The following is an 8,975-nucleotide window of genomic DNA, read 5'->3' on the forward strand; positions in this document are numbered from 1 at the left end:
TTATAGGGAATGTTTGCTCAAGCATTTGTTTCTTATTTGCAATACTTAGGTTTTGTAAAATAATTTAATTTTATATTAAGTGGTTGCATCCACTATTTCTGTCTCAAATTGTTTTTCTTTTGTCTGACAGAACTTTCATTTTTTTTATTGCTTTGCCTGTTCATGAAGGCCTTGGTGTTTTTACATGTGCATCTCTGTCAGTTTTGGGCATGGCAACAATTGTTAAAACATGGCATGAATTATTTCATCAATATTTTGTCAATATTTTTTTGGGCACTCGATAAACAGTATACAAGTTTGTGCAGTAATTAAGTTATGTGCATAACATACACATATTGTGTCGTTTCTTGTGAGCGGATCACTGATCTGCACTGATCAATTACTCATCATCCTTTGCGTGCTTGTGATGCATAGATTATTTATAGAAACAATATTTTGACCAAAAACATTGTATTGATTCAGTAATGTACAGGCTTTGATATCACCCTACTAAACGCATATCCATGAAACTGCTGTTCATCCTTATGTCTTTTTATCGGTGTACAGTAATCCCTCGTTTTTCGTGATTAATACGGACCGGAAACCCCCCGTGATAAGTGAAAAACTGCGAAGTAGCAGGAGTTATACAAGATCCCGAACAAGATCCCGTATACAAGCGGCCGAAATGAGTTTCCTCCGAAGGGTGTCCGGGTTCAGCCTTAGAGATAAAGTGAGAATCCCGGGCATCCGGGAGGGGCTCAGCGTCGAGCCGCTGCTCCTCGCGTTGAGAGGAGCCAGCTGAGGTGGTTAGGGCATCTGCTTAGGATGCCCCCCGGACGCCTCCCCAGTGAAGTGTTTCAGGCATGTCCCACTAGAAGGAGGCCCCGAGGACAACCCAGGAGACGTCGGAGGGACTATGTCTCTCGGCTGGCCTGGGGATCCTTCCGGAAGAGCTGGATGAAGTGGCCGGGGGGAGGGAAATCTGGGCTTCCTTGCTCAAGCTGCTGCCCCCGCAACCTGACCCCAGAAGACAGCGGTAGAAGATGGATGGATGGATCGATGGAAACTTGCACAGCTTGAAAGCAGTCTTGTCGGTTTCACATGGCCCTCAGTTTAAATAATTCATTTGTGGCTTTCAGGTAACTTTCAGTTAATTAGTTTGAGCCAACTCTTGTTTTTCAGCTATGATTTTGTTTTACTTCAACCCGAGTAAACAGGAAGTGTGGTGACCCTTTGAGCGTAGAGTTACAAAGTTGATGGGGAAGAAATTGTGATTGAATCCGTACCCATTAAGACATGTATGAAACTCCTACAAGGACAACACATTTCTGTATTTTGTTGTTTGTTAAATTGTTACAATGATATTTGAAAGCTAAAATGACGTATGATGTTAGTTTAAGGTAATTGCTGTTGAATTGTCTATTTTAAGTTTATATTTTACACCTGCTGTGAAAGTGTGTTGTTGAAGAACATGGCTGATTTGAGTTATCTTTCTCAATTTTAGTTTAACTGTACTTTTGTTGATGCTGAGGTATGCATTCAAAGCTAGTTTTGCCTATCGCTGGTTCTAATTACGTTGTAGTTGTGACAAATATTTTTGTCGTCTTCATACTAAATAGACCAACAACGAGAGAAATAGCATTCATTCATGTTTTCTCTTTCGTTAACACCTGACAAACCCCGCTCTTGCACGTGAAACAAGCGCGCTAACCACGAAAAAATATTCATAAAGAATAGAAAGCAAATCAACAACACAACACAAAATCGCAGCATGTCCACAAAACAATGTATGCAAACTCCAAATTAATTCATTATAGTGTAAATGAATGAAAAGTATTGTCTCTCCTGAATGAAATCATGTGACAGTTGTGACTTGTAATGTTCCCCATATGCTCAGAGACGAACCAATTGGAACACATTTTATGCTTTCCCCATACTATCAATTTAGCTGCTCACTTAAAAAGGTTCATTTCCATATCCTGGTTGTCATAAATTCAATAAGGAATATCAATAATTTGCTGCAATCTCCTTGAAATGACAATGTATCTTCTTCCATTTTTTTATTTTGTTTAATTTTATTTAATACTATAACAGCTATAGTTTATAGGTGTCTTCAAAAACTAACAGTTGTCTACATGCTATTTTTGTGTAAAATTGCCTGATCCTTACAAATCAAAACTTAATAAATTTGAAAAAAAGAATACACTGTCTCCCTTTTGCTATTCTGCCTTGCAAAGATGACTCACATATTCTGATCAGATTCTTTGCACTTTTATACATTGAAGCAGATTTTTTTTAATCAACTGAATTAAATTGATTTGAATAGAAAATCATTAAGAATCAAAAATCGAAATCAAATCATATCGTGAGACAGCCAAAGATTCCCATCCCTAATAATTAGTGCTGGGTATTGCGTCTTAAAAGTGTACTGTGATATACAAGATTCAAAGGTTTTATTGTCATATGCATAGTAATATCAAACAATGAAATTCTTATTCAGTTCACTTCCCCAAGCAGACTACATTTCATAATCGAGATAATAATAATGTAGGCACTTAAAAAAAAAACAGTCATCGAGCATAATGCTGCATTCAGATGGAGTGCGTCGTTTACGCTCTACACGAGGCGTTTTTTCGCGATGTCAAGATGAAGTTCACTTTTCACGCAACAGTACCACGCGAGGGGAGGGGAGTGAGCTTGCTGTGCACTTTACAGTGGATCCGGAAAGGAGAGCATTGCTGAGAACGTTCACTTTTCCGGGATATGGCAGAGCCAATATTTTCTCCGACAGCACCTTTATTATTCTTTTTTTACACTGTGTGTCCCTCGCTTTACGGCAATACTCAGCAGCCAAAAAAAAAAGGTTCAATGTTGCAATCAAGTGGCCAATACCGTGCTTAATACTGTACTGTCAGGGCTGCACTATCGTTAGCTAAGCACAGTAACTATGGTTCAACAGCTGTTTAAAAAAAAAAAAAAAAGCAAACGCTGCACATACCAGTTGTCCCAAGTTCTCCCTTCCTTCTTTCTACAAGCCAGGTGAGTGCTCTTGCTTGCCTCTGTTTTGTATTGAAAACTCAGCTGGCCGTGTTGGATGGCTCCCGGTGACCGCAAAGCAACTGCCATGATTGTGGGCCTGGAAGGGGGCTCCTCCCACCTGTGGTCCCTTCTGGAGGTTTCTGATTTTCCCCTAATTGGGGTTTTTGAGTTTTTTTTTCCCCTTCTGGGAGCTTTGACAGGGGATGCTGTTGTGTACCTTACACTGAAAAGATGTCTCTGTTTGACTTCTTTTTTCGAAAGAAGTCTCCACATGACTTCTTTTCATCTGTGAAGCCCTTTGAGACTTCGGTGATTTAGGGCTATACAAATAATTTTTGATTGATTGTTTCTGCCTCCTGCTTGAGACGTTGAACGTTCGCGAAGCTGATTGGCTGACACGACGCGACACACGACAAAAGTTCCACTTTTTTTTAACTTTGCGTAACGCGTAATTACGTGCCGCGCGTTGCTCTTTCACGCCCATCGCGTCGCTCGACGCGTCATCGCGCCCGTCGCGCAAACTCCATTGACTACAACACAAAACCATCCGCTCTTCGTGCTCCATCTGAACGCGGCATAAGGGCTGTTATAATGACCCACTAATAAATGAATAAATAAATGAATAGATGAATAATCGACTTACATTCTGAACATATTACTTAGTAAATTAGGTGGTCTACATATGAGGAAGATGCAAAATATGTATTTACCAGCAGGGTTGCAAAGTGCATGTGGTAAGAGGGAGATTTGTGCGTGAGGGATTTGTTCAGAATCTGGATGGCCTGGGTACAAGCTGGTTGCCAGCTTAGCAGTCCTTGCCCTCAAGATCCTGTAGTGTCTGCCTGATTGCAGCAGTTGAAACAGGTTGTGTTGTGGTTGAGTGTTGTCCCTGATGAGGTTGGTTGTCCTCCGCAAAACCCTGGTGTGGTAAATGTCCTGCAGTGAGGGGAAGGCTGCTCCGCAGATGCGCTTTGAGGTCTTGATCACATGCTGGAGAGGCTTCCTGTCTTGTGCTGTACAGTTGCCGTACCATGGAGGTGTGATGGGGGTGGAGAGGACACTTTGGTTTGTATATCTGTAGAAGTTGTTGAGAATCTTTGCTGGCATGCCAAATTTCTTCAGTCTCCTCAGAAAGTACAGTCTCTTTTGGGAATTCTTGCTGATCTGTCATGGGACCAGGTGAGATCCGCGCTGATGTAGGTGCCAAGAAATTTGATGGCTTCCACCCTCTCCATTTCTGTCCCTTTGGGGAATAGCAGTGGTTTGTGCAGCTCCATCTGTCGCCTTGGGTCTATGATCACTTCTATGATCACTTCAGTTGCCACCAAGCTACAAGGCCTGCCACCTCTTTCCTATATGCTGTCTCAACTCCGCCAGTGAATAGCCAGATGACTGTAGTGTCATCTGCGTACTTAATCACGCTAGTGTTGTTTTGGGAGGCGATACGGTCATAGGTCGAGAGTGTGTAAAGCAAGGGGATCTGCACACAGCCCTGGGGTGTGCCTGTGTTTACAGTTCTGGTGCTGGATGTGCGCTTGTGCACTTATTAGGGTCTTTCTGTGATAAAGTTCAGCACCCAGTTGCAGAGGCAATGTGCCAGACCAAGTATAAAGAGTTTATCTGTTTGGTTTATCTGTTTGTCAGGAATAATTGTGTTGAACGCTGAGCTGAAATCGATAATGAGCATTCCTAGAGACGTGTCTTTGCCCTCTAAGTGCGTGAAAACTGTGTGGAATGCGGTGTTGACTGCCTCATCATGGACCGGTTCTTTTGATCTACAAATTTTAGGGGATACGCGTTGTCTGGATTTTTCTTTTTGATGTGAGTCATGACAATACAAATTTTAGAGGGTACACGTTGTCTGGAATGGTCTTTTGACATGAGTCATATCAATCCTCTCAAATCACTTAATTGTGATTGGGAAGAGCACTGTGGGATAGTACCCAGGTACCGGTGCACTGCTTGGGAACAGGTTCACTGCTTGGGAACAGGCATTATGGTGGTGCCCTTGAAAAAGGTGGGGACAGAGGCTTGTGCAAGGGACAGGTTAAAGATGTCCGCAAACACTTCAGCTTGCTCTGACGAGCAGTTCCTGAGTGCACGGCTGGGGATGTTATCTGGACCGGCTGCTTTGTGTGGAAGGAGGGTCCCATGCACACTCCACGCCCAGCATCCTTCCCTGCTGATCTGAATTGTTAGTCTCAAAGCGGGTGTATAACTCATTCAGCTCATCAGGCAGTGTGGCTTGGCTGGATGTGACTGCGCTGCTCCTCTGTCGATAGTCTGTGATGTTTTGAAGACCTTCACACATGCGTCGAGGGTCAGCCCTCCAGCTTCTGCCTGTACTGTCTCTTGGCCTCTCTGATGGCTCTACTCTGGTCACATTTGGCCTTTTTGTAGTGCTCAATGGTGCCTGAAACAAAAGCAGATGCCCTCACATCACATTTTATTCAGGGCTTTTGGTTGGGATATATTCTGAGATGCTTAGCAATTGTAGCTGTCTCTTTGCATGTGCTAATGTAGCTGGTAACTGAGGAAGCATACTGATCTAAATCTACAGTGTCAGTGGCTTCACACATGGTTGCAGTTTTAAACACATCCCATTTTGTACAGTCAAAGCAGTCATGAAACACTGAATCAGTTTCATCAGTCCACACTTTAATAGCTTTCATCAGTCCACACTTAAATAGTTATCTGTAGGCCAGGAAAGGAATATGGAGATGTGATCAGTTCTTCCAAAGTGAGGTCTTGGGACAGCTTTGTAAGCATCTTTCATGTTGTTGTAGATTTGGTCCAGGATGTTATTTTCTCTTGTTGGAAAGCTTATGTGTTGATAGTACTTATGAAAAACAGTCCTGAGGTCGCAGTGGTTGAAGTACCCCGCTGTGATGAATACAGTGTCCGGCTTTCTCACTCAGTTAATCCTCAATAAGCATTTTGGGAAATTGTAGTCCTATTCAAGTACAATAAATATGGAGGATTAAGGTATTGGAAAAAAATGTGCCTCTGTCCTTATAATAAAAGAGTACTTAAGCCAATGTGTGTATATTGACTTGGTTTGAAAACAGCCAATGAACTTGTGTGCAAGTGATTCAGCAAATGCCATCATGTCAAACGGCATTCAAGAAAACTATAACACCAAGTATAACACCAACGCTCCTGTTTTCTAAATTACTACTAAGAATAATGTCTGAAAATCAAGAGCAAAAAATAGGGTAAATGCCGATAATATCAAGTTGACACTATACTATTTTTTCCTGCTTTGCCCTTTGAGTTATGTATTGCTCAAACACAAATCGCTTTCCGTTGCACACCAGACTTTGTGAGTGCCATATCCTCCTAAGGTCCATTTTATTAATCTTTGTTGCATTCTCTAGGTTGTCTGAGCAAGCTAACAAAATTATTTGCATCCCCAAACCAATCCAGGAAAAGCCATAATGTGAGTTCAAATTAATCAACAGACATAGAACAAAAACTAATGCCCTCTACAGTGGACAAATGAATACGATTGGTCTCAGGAGAATATAGTCTTTCTAAATTGAGTGTCAATCACCATGTACACTGTAACTGTTGTGCATCGACTGCAGCCTTACCATATTTGACTGCCTTCATTTTACATTATAGTTTTTTTAGACAAAAGACAATGATAATACTTTGTTGTACAATTAAATTTGTTTTTAAAAAATGTTACTGAACATGTTAAAAAAAGGGCATGAAAGTGCAGCATTTGTTGTTGCAGTCACACTAATGATTTTAGACTGAAGGCATAACACTGTTATGCACCAAAAAATTGTGTCTGATAAACAACAACAAAAAATGGCTCTTGATAACTATGATGTTGTAAACCATCACCCATACAATATATCTGACAGTAATTTAAGCCTTCTAACTCAGTGTGGGCAATGAGGTGATTCAGTGACTGCTGTATTAAGATATGGAATTCACTATGGCAGGAAAGAAACTGATAGAGGTAAATAATACTGTAATTGGAAGTGTGATTGCATCCCACTAGGGTCAACAGTTTATTAATATGTCATTTCCAATAAAGGTTTAGGTTTTCAGATGTTGGTTGTCATGGAGATTTCAGTCACTCCTGGAATGAAGGCAAAGGTTAGAGTATCTCTTCATAATTGCAGAGAGAGAGGGAGCGAGACAAATGACAGTGAGACACAATATTTCTGTCTCCTACAACAGATGGTATTGTACAAAACCAGACGGTTTTAATTCATGTCTAATATTAATCAGATGTACAGTGAAACCACCTGGCGTCATGCAGTGTCTATTGTCGACTCTCTTATTGTGAGCTCTTTTCCATTTTACGCAGCAATAGGGAATTCTAAACTGACACGCAAGCGATAGAGGTTTTTGGCTCTTAAAAGGAAGGCGTTGATTCAACAAGCCATTCACTAAAAGGAGTTGAAAGAGCAGAAGACTGGCGGTTTTAACTTTTTTTTTTTTTAATGCAGTATAAAAAATAAACATTAAATAATATTATTTTTAGAACAAAATATAAACATGCAGAACACAAATTGGCAAACGTCTGTAAACCATATCTGAAATATTTTGACAAAAGGTATCATGTCTAGTAAATTTAGCCTGTAGTCAACCTCTGACAGCTCTGCTCTATCTCTCCCCCCCCCCCCCCCCCCCTTTCCTCTCCACTCCAGTCCCTCTGTGGGACTTCTTTTTTAGTGCTTGCTTCAGAGCTAAAAACTGACAAATAGAATGCACTAATATGCAAAGATTACAAAACTCTACATATGTCAATGGTCGGTAATGGTCAGTTTGTGTGTGTGTGTGTGTGTGGGGGGGGGGGGGGGCTGTCACATTGCTGTTATGTTCTGATGGAATTTGTGTTCTGTGGGGTTTTATTGCTGTTTTTGTTCTTTTCTATTTGGGACTTTTTGGTGTTTTAATTGCTTCTTCAAGTTGTGGGATTCATGTTTTTGTCCCCTTGTGTCAGTATCTTGTCAGTGTGATTGCGTCTACCTGTCCGCATTAATCTGATTCACTTGTGTTGGCCAATCAGCTCCCTGTTCTAATTGTGTCTTTTCCAGGTTCCTGTTGTTGTCTCCTCAGTTTTGGGTGTATTTAGCTTCCTGTGTACTTTCAGTTCTTATTGGATCTGTCGCGGGAGAAATAGAGAGGACCCAACAGCACGCAGAGACAGGTCAGTGCCATTGAGGGATCTTTATTTACGAGCGGACACTTGCTGGTTTGAAGACTGGCGGGGACGGGCTGTTGGGATAGGTCGCCAGGGCCGGGCACAGTCGGGAGAAGGCAGGCGGTCAGGTGGCTAGGAGCAAGCGGCCCGGAGACACAGGCCAACTCGTGGGACCAGCAGGCTATCGGGTCATCGGGATCGGGTGGGGTCAAAGTGCTAGAGGTCGGGTTAGATCGCCAGGCTATCGGGTGGTCAAGAGTAGACAAAACACAGGTAACCAGGCAGGCGGGAATGGTGAAAGGCTTGGCGTGGCGCATGGAGACAATCTGGCGGATTGTGAGGGACAGAGACCGGGTTTTATACTGGGTGGTTGAGTGGTGGCAGCTGTTGACGTACAGGGCTGATTGGTAGGGGGGTTGAGCAGGTGTGATGAGTTGGGCAATGAGTGGCCGGCCTGACAGACTGTGACAGGATCATTGTCGAAACATTGCTGTTGATAAAGTTGTACTGTTTCTGGAGTGTTAGTCTTCGGTAGGAGAGGACAGATGTTCTTTTCCATCCTCAATTGTACGACCTCTGCTAGGTACATCATGTTTCACACAGAAAATCATAGTTTTATGTAGGCAATTTCTCTTCGGTCATGGATGAAACATTATTTTTTCCTTAATCTTCTGAGACACTTTGTCAAGTTTCGGTATGATGGTGTGTAGAGGTGGACCCAAAGGCAGGTAATCAGAAAGCAAGTTGAACTAAAAAAAATCTTATTTAATGAAAGGTAGGACCAAAATCAAAG

The sequence above is a fragment of the Hippichthys cyanospilos genome, chromosome 5 (genome assembly GCF_059441005.1).
Source record: "Hippichthys cyanospilos isolate Australia breed blue-spotted pipefish chromosome 5, RoL_Hcya_1.0, whole genome shotgun sequence".
Lineage (NCBI taxonomy): Eukaryota > Metazoa > Chordata > Actinopteri > Syngnathiformes > Syngnathidae > Hippichthys > Hippichthys cyanospilos.